This window comes from Ambystoma mexicanum, chromosome 5q (assembly GCF_040938575.1).
Source record: "Ambystoma mexicanum isolate Mex_15411 chromosome 5q, UKY_AmexF1_1, whole genome shotgun sequence".
NCBI lineage: Eukaryota > Metazoa > Chordata > Amphibia > Caudata > Ambystomatidae > Ambystoma > Ambystoma mexicanum.
Genome location: NC_090933.1, coordinates 938,121,872 through 938,141,206, shown reverse-complemented (window position 1 = coordinate 938,141,206; position 19,335 = coordinate 938,121,872).

The following is a 19,335-nucleotide window of genomic DNA, read 5'->3' as shown; positions in this document are numbered from 1 at the left end:
CATAATTAAGGTGGGGTGGTGTAGGGGAAGGTGGCAGGGGGGTCTCCCTCATATATAATTGCATTAAAATGGGGTAACAGAAAAAATAATCGAAGTTATGGGATTCGCAGTAATGGTTTCAATGTTATCAGGGAAGATCCCCTTGTTACAGGGTTATTAGAGAGAGAGCATGGTATCATAAATGTAGGTTCAAACATTGAAAAAAGCGAATGAGAGCATCAACAGTCATGATCCCCACATCTTCCATCTACTCTCCTTCTGGCATGCGGTCATGATCGTTTATTGCATTAGGAGGACTTCTGGAACAGTCATGGAATATCGCTTCAGCTGCTTCCGTGGCATGGCTCCCTAACCCCAGAATCCTCATGGCCACTGCTCTATGTAACACACAGACATCAGCACCTCAATGGGTAAAGGGAATCCAAAATGCGAATCTCCATCTACATGGGATTCTCTTCTGTTGAAGATGTCCCCTGACTTCTCATAAGCTCTCCGTCCGGTGTTGAGGTGTACATGGCCCTCAGTCTTGAAAGCCTTAATCCCTGAATCATGAGACTGAATTTCAGTGAGTGAACGCACTTTTTATGAGAGTTTCTCTTTTATTTTGCAATAATGAATCATTACTGACATATCAGGAGGGCCTTTATTTCTCTGCAAGTGCGAGAAGACTCTATGGAGCTCATTTTGAGCCCTGCGTAAATGGGCTGAGATGGAAATCTACTTGGTAAAAGCCTTGCATAAGGCTTGCACGTGTCACAGCTCACTTTCATGGATTTGAATGGTGGCAGGAAGGGGCGGAGCTTAACTTATGCTTTTGCCGCTCTGTTCCTCTCCGTCTAGCACTTGCGTTGGCAGGGATTTTTGATGCCGGCGCAAATGTTGGGGATTCCTATGGGGTCTGGTGGCTATTTGCACCAGCAAAAAGCTGGCAGACTCCATAGGAATTCATTGCAAATGCTGCCTGTCATGCGTACATGGTAGGCAGCACCTAATACATTTTCTTGGCGGAGTGCAAAAAGTCAGCATACAAGCATAAATGCTGCCTTTTTGCCCTCCACTTTTGCATGGCGCCATGCAAATGAGGAAAATAAGGCAGCTGGGTTCTGCGTACATTAAAGTGGAAATGTAACAGGTCCCGCCATCTTTTTACGGGGAACTCACAATGAGCCCCTATGTGTTCAATCGATGAGAGTCTCAGATACTTCCGAGCAAGTATGTAAAGCGTGCCTTCACATAATCTTCAATGTAAGGGCCAGTTATTTCGACTGGGATGCCTCATTTGCGAATATTATTTTGCCAAGATCTATTTTCCTGATCTTCTTGCTTTCAGTAGCATCCGCCCATCTTGAAAGCTTCCAGTGCTCATATAACACTTCCATGGGGAAGTCCATCCATGACAATCGGCTGCTCAGATCTCCAATCGCGTCTTTACAAGCCGCTCAGAAAGTAGACACATCTGTCTTGAGGTATGCTGTCGTATCCCAATTTTATGTATGCACCAGCTGTTTCATTTCAAGACGTGTGATCACATTTTGGATATAGGGTTCATCTCCTCTTTGGCCAAACTCCTGCCCGGTGGATATAATGTCCTTAATGTTAGCACCTTAAAGATTATTTGGGTCTGGGGTTGCCATGTTCATTAGCAGATCACACTGCTTCCGATGCTCTACCACAGTGTAAAGGACAGAAAACCTCATCCAAAATACAGGCAAAGAGAGAACAGAAGCGCTGCTTAAGGAGTTGACATATGTAATAAATCAGCGCTACTACATTTTAATTTCAAAATGCATGCAATGTAGTGCAGGCAAAGTCACCAGGTTGCAGAACCTCTTTCACAGATAGGGCCCCTTATCTCACATTAAGGACAGATGAGCAAGGGTAATCACTGCCGTGCAGGACCTGTAGAGATCTACAAGGAATGTATGTGATGTCTACTGTGCCCTGTTTGATACTGCGTCACTTCAAGGGCCAGACATTTTATGTGGAATACAGATTTATAATCTGGATGTATAGCCTGAAAGCTGATGCAAAAACTCATCAGCCTTCCTTTTCTTCTTCAACAAACCTTTACAGTTACCACATCCCTGGAGTTACACACTCTTTGATGGGAGAGCAAAACAATCAGTCCTCTAAACCCTATCCAACGCAAGCTCCAACTGCCATTCACGCCCTTCTGGGAGATGCTCATCTTCCTGTGTGTCCGGTGTGCACCCGTCGGGGCTCCCAATGCAGTATATCATGCCCCCAGTTTACCTGTGCAGGCTCGTGTAATGGGGCAGCCACCAACCAACACATGGGTAGCAAAGCCCACAGCGGCTGCCGCATGACACCTGCATTAAACAACAGAATCCTTTGTTGCTGCTCCACTTGGGCCCCAGCACCGCCCTGCATCTCTCATGTCCACACTGCGACAGCCATCTTGCAGGAGGCTCCAGTTGCCACTTGCCAGTAGTCTTCAACCATCTGTTGCAATACTCAAAGTGTCAGAGCCTGAAGAAGCCATTGCAGGGGCACAGCACCAATGGGACTAGAGGACATTTGAAAACAATCAGCAAAATACCTGGGTAAGTAGAGTCAGGGATCAGGAGCTCACTGTTTTCTGTCACCGCACCACTTAGTAGATGCTGCTGTTAGGGAGGAACAAGGATGTCTGCTCCATCTCACAATAGGGAGCCATGTGCCAGGGAATCTCTTGCAGTCAAGGATGGGCAGAGCCCAGCATCATATTCATCATCTGCATTTCACAAGAGCCTTGTTCAGAGCAACCATTAATGGTCTTCCACAGCTGCTCCATATAGAAAGCTGTGCTCTACATGGCCAAGGGCAGCGTGTGTGTTGAGGCCATAGCAAGTTAGTGATCTAACAGGGCCGTCTACTTGTGTATTACTAGTATAATTTTCTTGATGCAGGGGGTATGAGAATGCAGCATACAGTAATGTCAAATTTTTCACATCACCCTACGCCCAAAATGGCAGCTAGGGATGCCAGGGCCCTTTACCTTGTTAGTCTGTTTTCTAATTTTGAAGAAGCAAAAGTGTCACCCTAGAGGACATCCACCTGACAACTGAAGGGATGAGTTGCTCCCATAGTGCGCAGGCCCAACCAAGGTCAATACCTGATATTTACTGATAAGTAATTTGAGATTTTCACCAATGGGTTACTAGTTTAATTTTGCTGTATGAAGAGTGTGTGAGTTTATCTTTCAAAAAACATAACTTTCCAGTTCGAATTCCTTCTCAATCAAAGCAAGGCCTGCACTGAACCGAAGTGGTTTCATCTGCTCTGATCAGCATTTCAATCATCTGCAGCCAACCTTATTAATCAAAGCACACGAATAAAAACCCAGACCAGTGCAAATGATCCAATGAAAAGAATCCGCTTTGGGAACAAAGGCCTGTGATTTAAAAGACAATCCAAAGCTATGGGTCGCACAAACTCTCTGGTTTTCTTTCCATTTAAAAGGATATTCTCATGAAAAGGCATAAATGATGTCTCCCAGCCTAACGGAAGGGGGTGTAGAATAATGACTGCAGAAGAGGTATTCAAATTAGCCCAGCATTACATTTCTCGTTCAGAGCCTTTTTTTAGTTGGAAAGTGAATGTAAGGTTGAGGAGGCGGGGGCTGCAGAGAAGGGTGGTAAAAGTCTAATTGAAAAATGTGGCGGATTCAAAGTTATATCTGTGACTCCAGCATTTCTAGGCATGCGTCATTGTTTCTGTTCTGAATAGTTTCTCTAATGAGAAATATCAGTGAAAGTTTGATGCAGATAAATTGTATTACACATTTTTCTTTTGGTTGTATCCAGTGGGATGCATTGCTATAATTACATTGGTCCTTAAAACCCCTGTTGACTGCTTTGCAGGAGGTCCCCATGGGCAAGAAGGTAACAAACCCTCCCACTTGGAAGTTGTGGGGCAGGGGGCAGAATAAACAGGATGACATGTGGTGAGAGCACATGGGGATTGGTCAGTGGGCAATCGTCTCAGTAATGTCGCACATCCGAGGGAGGATGCCTCTCTCAAGCCTGAGGTCCTGAAGAAGCAGCATTTGGGGGAAGATCAGCATCCAACATTGCAGTGCTCAAGACAGCAGGTGGGTGAGGGTTGGTTTAAGTGATTGTGGGGCTGTCAGTGGGGTTAGGGCAGGGGGTAGGCCAGAGAGGAGGAGATGCATACAGGTCGATGGCCATTTAGAAGCCCAAAGTGAAGGAAACGTGTGAGGGCGCAGGGCCTAGGGGAATACACGAGAAGTCCAGTAATGGGGTAAGAAGTGCAGGTATGAACAGTATAGGGATGAAGAGAGTGTTAGGTTCAACAATATGGCTAAGGCCTGGCCAATAGGGGATGGCCAGCATGTGAACTGGGGCTGGGGTGAACGAGATGATGGGCCCACAGGCCAAGGGGGCATAAACGGTGCTTGGGCCATGGAAAGGAGAAAGGGGTACCAGTTATGGGGTTGTTAGTGGGGATGACAGGACAGTGGAGTAGCAGAACACCAAAATAGGGGCAAAGAGGACCATAGCGAGGATAAAATAAGCCAGTTGGAGGCGGAAAGGAGAAGGTGGAAATGCAGGTGCTGGGATTTGGTTGCTGAGGTCCAAAGGGTGATTGAACTATGGGCCCACGGCGTGAAACAACCTGGAGATCTGTGCAAAGGGGGCAGAATGGAGGTGGGGCAGCCTGGAGGTATGCCACCATGGCTAAGAAATAGCCTGGTAGGACCAAAGGGCACCCTGGAATGGTATAGGAAGATCACATCGCATGAAGATTATATCGAGGAAGATTATAGAATCTTTTACAACAAATTATGCCGCAAATATAAGTAGAGAAGCGAGTTAGGGTAATAATTAATGTGGGGGGAGTATGGGGTGGCTACAGGCACATATTTGTGGCAAAACGTAACAAACAAAATAGATGAATTCTCCTTCGATGTAAAAATCTCAATGAGATCACATAGATCCCTTGGCATTATTACTGACAAAGTGGGGGAAGGGGAAGAGCAGCAGGACCTGTGCTTGGCAGGAAATGGAAGAGCGGAACATTGACGTGAACAAGAATAGGGGATTTGGGGAGAAGAGTGGGAATGGAGGGGAATGGGACTTATTTGATGATGTGCCAGATAAAGATGGAATAGGGAGGGCTGGCGTCTTTGACCACAGAAGGGAAGATGGAGCCGGAGAGGGACGTGAGGGAAAAATAAGCCAGTTGTGGTGAGTGACACCCATGGAGTCGTAAGTAAAAGAAGGAGAAGGGATGGCGTAGAGGGATTTTCAGTGGAATGAAACACAACAGTGGAAGTATGGAGAACGTGATGGGACAAGGGGAAGGGAGTGAAGGGGAGGGCTTGTGGAGTGAAAAAGAGGAATGATCATGGCATGAAACAAGGGGGGAGAAGAGCAGGAGTATGCCAAGGGGCAAATGGGATACATAGAGAGAGTTGTGAAGATCCTGGGATGCATTTATGAAAGAAAAATGTGGGACAAAGGAGTGGGGTAGAGAGAAGACAAGGATGCAAGGAGGAATGTTTCAGGAAGGAAATGGCAGTGGGAAGAAAGTCAGTTCAAGAGGAGGAACGGTTAAAGAGGGGTCAAGGAAAAAAGAAGACGGAGAAGAGTATGGGAGGGATGACGAGGGGCAGGAAAGATACAAAGGAGGAAAGATAGAATTAATGCAGCTGAAAGGAAACAAGGAGAAGGAGGTAGTCAAGCTGCCATACATTGGGGAAGCTAAGCCTTTGTTTTCACATTTGACGAGGGCCACAAAGGAAAGAATTTGGAATGGGGCATTTGGGAAGATTTTTAAGCTGTCGCACAGGTAGGTAAGATTGATTTATTTACTTATTTGAGTATTTATAAAGCACACATAGCCCAGAGGTATCTAGGCGCTTGAATTTCGGAAATTGGTTACAGACATAGGGGCTGATTCATGGAATTATTTGCGCTGAAAAACAGGGATTTGTGCACCATTCTGCCCGCAAATCCCTGTTTAACAAATGGGGATTTGCGGGCAGAATGGCGCACAAATCCCCGTTTTTCGGGGCAAATAATTCCATGAATCAGCCCCATAGAGTTCAATTTGTAAAGAAAGGTCTTCTGGTGAGCTCAGGCAAAAGATGTACATTGTCATACATTGCTAGAGGGCTAATGTTGAGCTGTACATAGATGAATACATAATGTACACACAATTTACACATAGTTTACACGTAATCTACACATAGTTTACACATAATTTACAGGCTTTACTTTTTTGAAGGGATTTACATGCATGATTGCAATAAATGCTCAGGGCGATATTTACTTGAGCAATTCAGGGGAAGTGGGGTGAAGTGAGCAGTGAGGAGCTATGGAACCAGGGGTTGCTGGGAATAGGAACATACTTAAGTTAACGTGTGGGTCTAATGAGTGAGAAATTGGAGAAAGAAATATGGGATGGGAGCATGGCAAGGCCATTAGACGTAGTACCGCTAGTGGAACTGATCATATTGACAATGGGTATCGTGCCAAAGAAAGAGAAGGGGGAATTTAGAATGATTAATCACTTCTCCCAGCCAGAAGGGGAATCCATCAATAACAATGAAGTGATCGAGCTTATTAGGCAGCGTTATGTGGGGCATTAAATCTGCATTCATATTGTTATTTTATTTATTGATAGTTGCATTTAGTTCATATTGAACTTTCCCAACTTACATTATATATACATTTCCATTTAAAACATATAATTCAAATAATACAAGTACAAATACATTATTAATCACACACATTTTTACATCCATATCAATACAAAAATACATTTTATTTTACTTTTTTATGGGTCATTCCCTAAAAGCAATATTGCATTTTGCCATAATCTAAAAAGTGCAATGTTCATCGCCCTTAAATCAGTATTCAAGCAGTATACCCAGAATTCCATGGTTTTGATGGTGTCGTAGTTGTGTACAAAATCGGCAAACAGTATTATATGAATGGGACCTAGGTGAGGACATTCATTTAGAACATGTTTTGCAGTTTCAAAATTGGGGCTACACTTGCACATTCAACATGTTCTTTTGTCTCTGGGCAGTTTCCATTTTGAGCCCCATAGTGCTCTTACGTGAAGCTGGTTAGTACGCAAGAGTAATCTAAATTTACGGACTCTTGGATCTGGACATCTTATAAAATATGTTTAAGGGTGAAAGAAAGTGTGTACAATACCCTCTATTTGTATGTAGTTGTGTAACTTACTTAACTGGTTGAAATGATTTACCCAGTCGCACTTCTTAAGTCTTCCTTTAAATGCTCCTTTCAGTGTGTTATAATTTCCACATCGAGCTCTATCGAATGACCCGTTCAGATCTGAATTTAATTCACAAACCAGCTTCTTGTATTAGTCTATGTAACACAGACTTTCTTGTGACATGGAGTTTCCCCCAGAGATTTCAACACTGGACAATCGGGTGGGTAGAAGCTTTCAGAGAAAGGAGGCCTCTACGCAATGGAAACATAGTGTTAAGAGAGAGTAGTCCTAACTCCAATCTCACATATTGTATGGAACAGGATCTGGGTAGTTGTAGTATCGTTCGCCAGAAGAATTCTTCGATTTTCCTAACCATTTCAAGTCTCGTATATCTAAGGCCTTTAGCCCATAGGATATCACAGGGATAAACCATTGTCGGTATAACATCAATATACCTCCCAGAGAGTAACCTGCATATTCAGTTACAAATCTGCGAATCAACAACGTGATTTTATTGACGCGACGAGTTTTGGATTCAGTTATATGATCGTAATTCTTATTACAGTGCATCGCAATTCCCAGATATTTATGACTGCCTATGTAGTCTATATCTCCCCAGCTAGTAGTCATTCCGTTTTCAGTATTTTTCTGGAGGAAAATAACATCATGTGGGTCTTGTTCACATTTATCTGCAAACCATTTTCTTTTACATACATACTCAATTCCTCGAGCATCTCTTTCATCCCACTTAATGTGTGGTCTAGTATAACTACATCATTTGCATAGAGTAGGGCTTAAATCTGCCTTCATATTGCTACTGATGTACCCAGACCATATTCAACTGCTGGGTATTCAGTTTGGGGGTAAGATATATGTTGGTAAAGCATTGCTGATTGGTTGATCAGCAGTGTGCACCCTTTTTCAGTGCTTCAGCGCATTTGTTGAATGGGCTTTCATACAGTGCACAGGATTACACAATATTCTACACTATCTGGATGTCTTTTGTGATGGTGGGCAGAGATGATAAAGAATATGCTGGCCTGCTTGAGGAGTTGGGGAAGCTAACAGAGGACCTGGGCATCCCGCTGGTGCTGTATAAAACAGAAGGGCTTGTGATGGTGATCACGTTCTTGGGTATCGAACTGGACTTCATTCAATTGGAATCCTAGTTACCAATGGAAAACTTCAGAAGTTGAATGGGCTGATTATTCTGAGACAAGTGCAAGGTGAGAACAATTCACCAGCTTCTGGGGAATGTGTACCTTGATTGCAAGATGATGGTGCCAGGCAGGCCTTTCTGCAAGCAAATGGGCCCTGCCTGGCACAAAACAGCCAGACCATAGGATCAGGGAGACTGCAAGGATAAAAGAGGACCTGAGAGCATGGCTATAATGTGCTTTTGATGTACCCTTATAATGAGGTCATGCAATGGAATACCGAGATGTTTTAACACATGGCGGGAGCAAAAGGTTTTGGAATGTGCTGGGACGGGAGGCAGTGGTCATTGAGCTGGACTCTGAAGTGGTTGGCAACAAAGCATAATATTGTGTCCTTGGAATTTGTCTCCATATTGGTGGCTGTCAGCTGTGATGGAGGGGTTGGAGGAAGAAGAGAGTGTTGATGATGTGGATAACAAAAGCATTGTGTCTGTGTTCAACAGGCAGGCTGAAGGGGAAGATGAGAGGAGACAGATGGGTGCTATAGCTACTAAGGGGGTTGGTGCTGATATGTCTGAAGTGGAAGATACACAGCTGCAGTGCTGATGCACTGCCTCATTCACGGTGGTCATGGTTATGTGGTCTGGCACAGCAAGTGGATGCTTTGCCGATGGCAGTACAGGTGGAGCTATGGCAGCTGAGAATTAAGAAGTGTTGACGCTAGTGGACAGCTCAATGGCTGAATATGTGAGGGTGTCCAACAGGATTTCATGGGAAGAATATAATGAAAGTGGGAGCAGTGCCTGGTGGGGTGGAGGGATCAGTGTAGAAATACAACATAGGAGCCATGTGGTTGGTTTCATTTTGGTTTTATTTTGGGGTTGTTGTGAAAGGGCCCATTGCCAGTTTCGATTTTGGCAAAGCTGGCTGGTATAGCCTTCTACATAAAATGGTTTGTGGGGTACGAGCAAATGGCACATGTAATGGGCAGGTGGATGTTGGGAGGCTGGACTAGAAAGAGCAAGTGGTGCAGACCAGCACAAACCCGTCTTTGTATTGATGTTAATGGGGTTGATGATAGAGGGCAATGGGTGTTACTCCAGTTGGGAGAGTAGTTTGCCATGGGGAAAAGTGGGAATGCTGAGAAAAGGGGCAGCATGGTTGGTTTTGGAAATAAGGAGAGAGAAATTAACATGTTAAGCAGATGGATGGATGTCTTGCCGGCTTAGAGGGTATGTTAGGGGGTTGGAGAAGGTGGTGTGAATGGTGCAGGTTTACTGTGTTTTGTCTCATCTGTTCTAGTGGCAAAGGCCCAGAAGGAAGTTTGGATTTGTGGCCATTCTATTTTAATTTTAATTTTATGGTCTTGTGGACAGCAATTGAGGACAGCATACAGTGATGCAGGATGTGTATGGTCCATGCTGGCGGAGATGCACTGTGTTGTTTGAGTTGGTGGCCATGAGAAAGGCATCGGAATTAGTGATCATTCACATAGGAGATTACCTCTTGGTACAGTGGTCTGGTCTTGAGATCATTACCATCGTGAAGAGAGAGTGGGGATTAAAGGGTGCAGACAGGCGCTAAATCATGTGCACACAGCCACTGCAGAGGAGAGTGTGGAGGTGGGTGAAGAAGACTGCAGAAATTGACAAGGGTAGGAAATAGATTAATAACATGTCAGGGCTTTGCACGGCTGCAGGTATTGGAGTGGTGGGACACGAAGTGATTACATTTGAGAAGCCAGCTTACTTTTGACATGACAGCATGTTTGTATCATTTCTTAGGACAGAAATATCTTATGAACTTGATGGATGTGGTGGGCAGTTGTATGAGGCAAGTAGGGAGGAGAGCAAGGGAGCCAGTGGTACACAATCTGGGGAGGGCCATGCAGAGTGCTGGAACTGAAAATACAAAGCAAAGAAATTACGCTTGCAGACCCTACTTATCAACTGACAGCTGCCTAACCTTAGCAAGAGCCCTCATTCTGTCGAAACTCGACTACTGTAATATTCTCTTGGCAGGCACAGCAACCAGCAGAATCAAAAAACTTCAGGTCACTCAAAACAACGCCTTATAGGCGGCCTTAAACATACCAAGAAGAGAACATATCTCTGAAACCAGATGCAAAGTGCGCCAGCTGATGATTCAGGACCGAACCAAAACAATGGCAATCACCCACAAATGCCTTACTAATATAGCTCCTAAACATGTCACAATCTTGCCCACTCCAACCCAAACCACCAAGCCCCCACATTCCACCTCAGCCTTCCTTATTATGGTTCCCAAATTCAAAAGAACCAAGGCCAGGGGATGCAGCTTCCCAGTTGTGGCAGCCAAACATTGGAACTCCCTACCTCAAGCCAGTAGAGCTGACCCCTCCTGTGCCTCATTCCACAGAAAACTTAGACCTGTCTCCTCACATCCAACCTGTAGTACTCCCTCAGCGAGAGTATTCGCCAGACCCTGCCTACTACTTCTTGCACTAAGGTCTAGAGTATTATAATTATCACTACATAATAATACTGTACCTGCAAATACTTATGATTACTGTATCTGTCAATACTTATTGGATTACTGTATCTGTAAATACTTATTGATTGTGAAAACATTTAATATGGCTACTTGTAAATCCTATATCTATCATTGTTGCCGGTGGTAACACCTGTAAATTGTATTACCTGCTTTCCAGCACCCAGATACCCACGGGTTAGGCATGCTCTACAAATGTTAAATAAATAAATAAAACTATTGTGTATTTGTAAGGCGCACATTCATCAAGACATTGGGCCTCATTACGAGGCTGGTGGCTGCGGAATGAACGGTGCCGGTAAGGGACCGGCATTGTTCATCCCGGGCCGCCACATTACAACGTCTGTAGCGGGTCCCGCTCTGGACGCCTGGCCAGACCAGACGTGCAGAGCGGGGCCCTCTAGCAGTCCAGGATGCTAACAACGGGCCATCTTTAACGGACTCGTTGTTAGCATCCTCTCCATTCCTATTGAGCCCTATGGGGGCTCGAATGGGAATGGGGATGTACCGGGTCCGGGTCCTGCAAAAGGGAATTACCGGGCCCTCCAAGGTCGGAATGGCCCGGCAAGACCCCTTTTGTGGGACCTGGACCCGAGTTTGGTGATAGCCATGCCGCTAAAAACGACATGGCTACCTCCAAACTCGTAATGAGGCCCATTATGTTTCAAAGAGCCTGCAGGGCAAAGGGGAGGGAACAAGGGAACAAAACAAGGCAATGGAATAAAATAACAATCATGAGCAAATGGCAGAGGCAGTCCTACTAGGAACTGTGAACATTTGGAGCGTGGAAGTGCAGAGAGAGAAGGGATGGGGGTTAAGTGCTAGAGGTTCCACAGAGGGGGAAGTCCAGAGGGTCAGTTACAGTGCAACTAGTAAGTGGAAGGCAGTGACCACTAGGTAGGAGAGTGGTCACCTGCAGGTACAATAAGGGCTGGCTTGTGAGACAACACAGGCCAGTGGGTGCCCAAAGGCAAGTGCAGGGGAGGACGCTAGCTGCAGGCGATTGGACAGAAGTCTAGGACCCAGAAGAAACACATAAGCACCCAGGCCCCCGATCTCAGTGACTGGGGGTTAGCACGGGAGGCAGAGGGGAAAGAAGGAGGAGAAGAGGAAAGTCTTGAGGAGCTTGCAAAATTTGAGAAGATCCAGCTCAAGACAGAGAGGAAGGGGGAGGCTGCACCAGAGGAGGGACCCAGCCGAAGAAAGAGAACAGCCACCCGATCGCTGCTTAGAGAAACGCTTGACAAGCATAGAGTTGGAGTCGTAAGATCGGTGAGATCTGGAGGGAGAGCATTTGGTGAGGGCAAGTGGTAGCTGCATGGTAGCAGGCCCTATACAGCCTTATGGATGATGCAGATGGATTTTGATTTGATCCTTGCAGCAACCGGGAGCCAGTGGAGAGATTTTAGCGCTGGAAAGATGTGGTCCCTGGGCTTCAGGCCAAGGATAAGCCTTGCAGCCCTGTTCTGGATTAGCTGGAGGGGTGGAGAGAGGAAGAGGGTAGATCATGGAAGAGGCTGTTGCAATAGTCCAGCCTAGAGAGTACCAGAGCTCTAGAGACATTGAGTTTCTGGGGGCAAAGTGAGGAAAGGGAGGGTACCTCTGAGTAGGTGGAGTTGGAAATGGGCCTTCTTGGCAAGGTCCAGGATGTGCGGAAGGAAGGAGAGAGGGGAGTCGAATATGACGCCAAGGTTTCTGGCTTCCGTTAAAGAAGATGGGGGGTCCCATAGAGGGTATCAGAGTGATGGGAGGAAAGAAGGAACAGGAGTCCCAATAGGAAGGAGCTCAGTCTTGCTGGCATTGAAACAGAGCTCCTTGGAGATGCACCAAGATTGGATAGCATCCAAACAGTCCAGAATGGTAGAGGAAGTGGGAAGAGGTCAGAGGCAAGTTTTAAAAATAGTTGGGTGTCATCTGCATAACGCTGGAAGTTCAGGGAGAAAGTGGAGATAAGATGAGCAAGCAGAGCGAGATAGATGTTAAAGGACCAGGGCAGAGGATAGAGTCTTGCGGAATGCCACAAGTGGAGATGGAGGTGGTGATGAGAAAGAACCTAGGATAACCTGGGAGTGACTGTCAGTGAGCAAGGAGGTCAGCCAGTCTAGTGCCCATTTCAAGATACCCAGGGTATCAAGGAGCTGCTTTATGAGTCCAGAGATGTGAGCAGTTCTTCACGGGTGTTCACGAGAGCAGTTTCCATGATTATATTGGTATGATTTTGTTAGGAATGAATGCTTGTGTACTTGCAGTCTGACTGGAAATTAGCAATGGGATGTAAGAACATGAGATGTGTTTTCCAGAACATCTTTTGCTGCTGTAAAGCACTAAATCTCCTTCTGGACAAGTTCAGCACATTAATTAGGGTCTCAGAGTAGTGTGTTCATTCTTATTATTGGGGCACGTGGTAGCTCTATTTTCACTTTCTTGAGACAACCATCAGTTCATGTAACATATTCAAGTAAATATTAAGGACCTGTCCCATTCACTCACACTTCATTTCCAGAAACACAGCTTTTGACAAATGGCGCACCGCCCCCTTTCAGGCAACACAGAAAAGTCTGCTTGCAAGTTAATAAGCAAAACCCAACACGTGAAAGCTTGCTCCCAAAGGGAGATGCGGGAAAAGCAGCCAGCCCATGAACAACATGGAACCAGTATTAAATAACTGGGGGCAGTGAACTGAAGAACTCCTCATGTTGGCCTTGTCGGATCTCACCAGAGATCATTTCCATGTGGGAGGTGCTGTTTGTTAGTTAAGTAGTAAACCATTTAATGGTTACCCCTTTGAGTCTGTGAGTGATTGATTTTATCAAATGCCAGAGACAGATCGAGTAATACTATCAGAGATGCTACTCTCTGCGGATCTCAGTCAACAAATGTTCAATCTTTCGATCCTGGCCTGGTCAAAACCCTGAGTGTCAATTCCTTAGGTGAGAGTATTTTTCCAAATGTGACGCCCAACTGAGATGTTACCATTTTCTCCCAAGCTTTTGGCACATAAAGCAACTTTTGATTGACTTGCTTTAATGATCCACAGATTGCTCAAGTGATGCATTCATCATGTTGAGATCATGAAAACAGTGTAGCAATGCCATTTAATTATTTATCAATAATGAAATCGGCCTTGCTCGCTGAGGGGTTAGAGCCCTATGAGATTGTCTATATTTCCTTTACTCCAGTAGAAGCCACCTTGAATGGAGGTGGTTAAGAAAACAGAGGAAGACAGATTTTACTGACACTGGTGACTATTCTTTACTCTTTGTAATCCAATGTCTTACTTTGCTACTTTTTGGCAGAAATAAACCTGCATAATATTTGCACATCTGTTTTGAGGCCAGGTGATTGTTGTACGGAATGTTTGTGCCCCTGTATTCATAGGGTTCTCAAAATGGATGATCCTGATGTGGGTAATTCTGGTAGGATATTTTGTAGTATGTCAAATCTCCTCCCCTTTTCTAAGCTCCTTAGAGCTTAAACCCTCACTGGAGAGTCCCGAAAACCCTGTTCACACTAAACTAGGACACACACAGAAAGTGCCCTCTGTGCTTTGAGAATTGACCCTGGTAAGGCAAAGAGAAGACTGGCTCCTTGGCCAAGAGCAGCTAACAATTGCTATGCTTAAATGACCTGAAACCTGACCATACAAGGTGCATCAATCATTGACACACGCTTCCTTTGATCAGGCTGGTTCTATGACAATAGGAGGCAGCCATGTACGGCACACCAGCGAGGAATAGTCTCAAGGCTGTAAATGGGCAACCCAATGCACAGATCTGTTCCATTTTCAGTGAGAGGAGCAAAGGTTATCTTATTTGAAGCAGCAATAATCCTTGCATAGGTCCTACCCTGGAAAACTAAGGATCTGCGCCTCAATCCCCAAAGGCACATCCCCAGTTCCAGGCTGGCCCCATCTTAGGTATTTAAACATTTTGATGCATTGCTTGCCAAAGTGACTTAAATTGAATTGTCATGCCTTTGGGATGCCAGTATAACGGTTGTCATGCAGGTGAAATATGAGCCTTCTTCAGCAATGTTTGACACATTCTCACCATTGAACTTTGAACCCTTTGGGCCCTGAGAATCAGGTATTCTGGAAGTTCCAGATATACGGAATTGCACAAATCAGGATGAGAGGAAACAAAAAGAGTTGGCCGCTGAACCTGTTGCTAAAGCAGAAAATATACAGGAGTTTTTTTATTTGACGCATCTGTCAGAAGCAGGTACCTACAATCTTAATCACCTGAAGGAACAGGATGAGCATATTGGCAATTGTTCCCGCTAAATTCTAGCTTTCATCCACAGGGAGAGGTGGAAGGCCAAGAGTATCCGGCCAAAAAGGAGGGGTCCCTGTAGACAGATGAGGATTACAAAGAAGAAACTGTGTGTTGCTGGCATTACATTTTAGTGATTTATGACCTGTCCATTTGCTGTCCAGGTTCAGTGCCAAAGAAACTTGGAAGACAAATCACCCAGGTGCAGAAGGATTTGGGTGTCATCAGCAAGGGTATAAAATGGCATTCTCAAAGTAAGAAGGATTTTTTTAAAGAAGCTGCACACAGTAGGTGAATGATTAAGGGGACATGATGGCCCCTTGAAGGGACTCCTCAATCAAGTTCTTCGATCCAAGATTAAAATGAGTCAATAGGTATGGATTGGGATATGTTGGACAAGAAGTGGATACATCTTCATCAATAAAGCTGGTGTGTTGGTTATGGCTAAGTATCTTGCCAGAATCGTCTGTAATGTAGTGCTTTCACATCTTCACCAATTTAAATTCTGATTCATGGAATTATTTGCGCGAAAAACACAGATTTGCGCGCCTTTCTGCCCGAAAATCCCTGTTTGAAGAATGGAGATTTTTCACGCAAATAATTCCATGAATCAGGCAGTAAATGTGTTACTCATGGGACATTCTGAGGATTTGCGTGCAATCAGACATTATAACCCGAGTAGCACTAAAGATTTGTTTTTTACACATTCAAGCAGGCAGCTTAGGGTTGTGATGGACTCTCACAAGGGCTGCTGGCCAGATAAACCCCATAATAAACCTGTTAAATATTTCAATCAGGCGATACACCCTGGTCTCAGCCTAGTATGCAGCGCACAGCTGAAATGCTTATTTTATTATATCTATAGGTTCAATATTTTGAGTGATATACCACTCATATCACACCCCTTATGCAAATATCCCAGGTCACAATGGACCAGGAATCAGGCTGGTTGGTAAAGGTAATATTTATTTATTTATTTAAAATTCAAATCAAACATATACTTTTAATAGGGAGCAGCAATCACCAATGTGGTGACAATAACAAATAAGAAAGTATGTAATGCACTTAAATTCACTCTTTAGCAACACAACATTGAAAAAAAACACCAGAGAAAGGAACACTTTTGACTTGTTTGGAAAGATAGCAATTAAGTTAGGATTTGCCCTTGTTATATTCCTCAAAGCAAAAATAAACAATTCTAGATAGATATAAGGAAGCAGCAGGCAATCAGGAATAAGGAATAGAAAATAAAATTCAAATCTGACCTCCCCCCGCACACAAGAGAGAAAGACGGATTTGAAATCTTACACTTTAAAATGACATTCGGAAATGGTTGTGTGAAACAATGAATGTGTGCAAAAATCCTTAAATCACTACAAATCTCTATGGGAGCAACATTGGAAAGATACTGACAATCATGAGCTATACTTTGAGCAAAAGTAAACACTTTGAATCCAAATGGAAGGTTGAAAATAATTTAGAATAAAAATCACACATGTAAAACTTTGCAAAATTGTGGATTCCCGTCTAAAATTAGCCAAACGGAAAAAAAGATTTGGAGTGCGTTTTCGGGTTGGGATGTAGCTATAGGTCTTAGCTATAATCCAGAGTTGAAATGAAGTCTCCAGCTATTAAACCGATGAAGATATGCAAGATTGAATGAGAGGCGTTTTTAGAAAAATCGGGCAGTGAAAACAGAAAAGAAACAGTGTGGACAAGAAAATATTTACTATAGTTTTACTCTATGCTAGAGCATTCCGGCTAGAATACCAAGGAGGGACACAGTAAGCTCTAGAGTTGACTCATGACTTCAACACCAGATCCCCAGTGTCCGCCCCGGCGGAACAAGTCGGATCACTTGAAGTAGGATTGATAGTTTAAGATTTACACATGATAAAATGACTAAAGAAATGGCGCTTAGCAAGATAAAACAGAGACAGGATTGCAATAAGGATTCTGACAGTGTTATACGTTATTAAGTTAAGGATAGGATGGTTTAGAGATTGGGATGAGGCAAGGCAAGGTATGCTATGATTTTCTATGATTCCTATTAATACTTGCAGTCCACTTTAATTTAGGATTTTGGACCGTCAAGGGTTCTGGTCATCACACAGATCGGGTCTAACCAAGGACAGCTGGGCAACTCGGGCGGGACAGGATCATCTGGGCCGTTCTGCTCACCGGACTGCACTGGCCGTTCTGGTTACTGGAGACTGGAGATCAGTGGGATGGCGAGTTTGCAGGCATGTATCTATTAGTAGCAAGCCAGGATGCTTCCCTTGTGTTTTTGGTATTTTTAGAATTTGAGGCCTAGCTGAAAAGGGGTTCAGCAATGCATAGGCCTTGGTTTTGCAATGAAATCTGGAATCAGGATCAAGTAGGATAAAGAAATCAGGAACAGGACGCCACGCAGGAAATGAGGAAGAAAGTCAGGAATCAGTGTGTGTCTGTGTGCTGTCAGGTTCCCTTATTTATCATGCCAAATGACATCACTACAGTATATGGCAGGAGCAGACTTATTAAGCACACCCATAATGCTAGGATTGGGCAAGAGCATAGTTTCCGCCTTGCTCTTCGTGGATTGGATCACAGAAAAGGATGTCATGTTTATGGGATGATTTTTACAATGACTAGAAACCTCTCCTAGCCACTGGAACCAAAATCAAATTTTACCACAAATACATATGTATACAGTTATAACCTCTGAGAAAATCAGATACACAGGTTGCATATTTTGTGGGCCATATTTAAATCTAATCCCCAAGTCTGTGGGACTTGGTTTAGCCTTTCTGCTACATTTTGGCAATTTTAACCACGAAAGATATGGCCTACAATTTCCCAACTTTGTACACAGATGCGCATTTACCCCTTAAATGTGTGTACAAAATGTTATGAGTGCAATATCAACACTTTCCCCACAATCTGTCATTCTTTACAACTTCTGTTCCTTATACAGTAATGTGTTCTACCAAGTTTTCAAATAAAGAGCATAACATTAGATTTACAACTACTAACTTTTCATATTTTTTCTCATTCTTGCTGCAAAGTTAAATGTCTTGAAGTTCAGTTACAAAACAAGCTTTTTAAGACCAACAGGAAGTCTATTGTCACTTCATTCGTTTTTTTTCTTTTCCCCAACTGCAAGCAGATGTCAATTCCTTTGAAGCAGGATGAGGGGCCTCTCTCTTGATTGAAGTTTACTGCCCCTCACACTTGAAAGGTGAGACTCTGAGCCTGCTATTGTCACAGCCTGGAGCAAGGACGAATGTCTGATGCGACTTGGAAAGTCCCTTTGTCCTGGGTATTTAAAGCTTCCAAGCTAGCAATTAGCCTTTCCTGCTGCAGAAGTTTATGAGGTGTCACCCTTTCTTAGGGCTGGCAACTGGCAGAGCAAGTTTTTAATTTTATATAGTTTGCCAACTCAGCCTGGGTTTTAGCTTTGATTTTCTCCTTTTAAATCTTAACTTTGAACCTATAGAATTAAAACAGTTTATAAGTGTATTTTTAACAGTAACAAATCCATTTACATTTCTAAGTAATCAGACCTTTACACAACAATGTACTTTTAAATAGGCGATTTTCCTCCTTCAGTCAGGAAAAAGAACATTTTACTATTTCTTTAAATTCGGTTTTCATCTCCAGGAAATATACACTTTGTGCAGCTATAGTTCTTTTCGTGAGTGCTGGAGTTATTTTGCAACATGGATACAGTTACAGGCATCTATTTAGAGTCTTTCTCTGGACAGCTGATTCTTGATACTGTTGCAAAGAAAATAGACGCATTTCCAGTGTAAAATGAAAACAAAGCTCCTGGTTGATTTTTCAAGGATACATTTGACAGGAGCTGTCATTCAAATGAGGCCCGGTTCCTCAGAGACTCAATGAATGATCCTGAGCATTGCAGGGCCTTTTTAATCACAGGGGTTCATGAGAAATCGATGAATTTAGCACCAAGCAGCACTTTTAAGGTTGAAAACATGCCATTTTAAAGAGGCATTTTGGGTTTTCAGCAACATAATGCTGCCTCTTTCACTCCCTCCATGTTAAATGTTGCAGAGCACACTGGCACATTGTACTCTGTTTCCCCCCACCTGAAATGTGGTGCAGCCACTTTCTGGTTATTACAAAACACAGTTTAGAGATCTTGGCGCACACAGGAGTCAGTG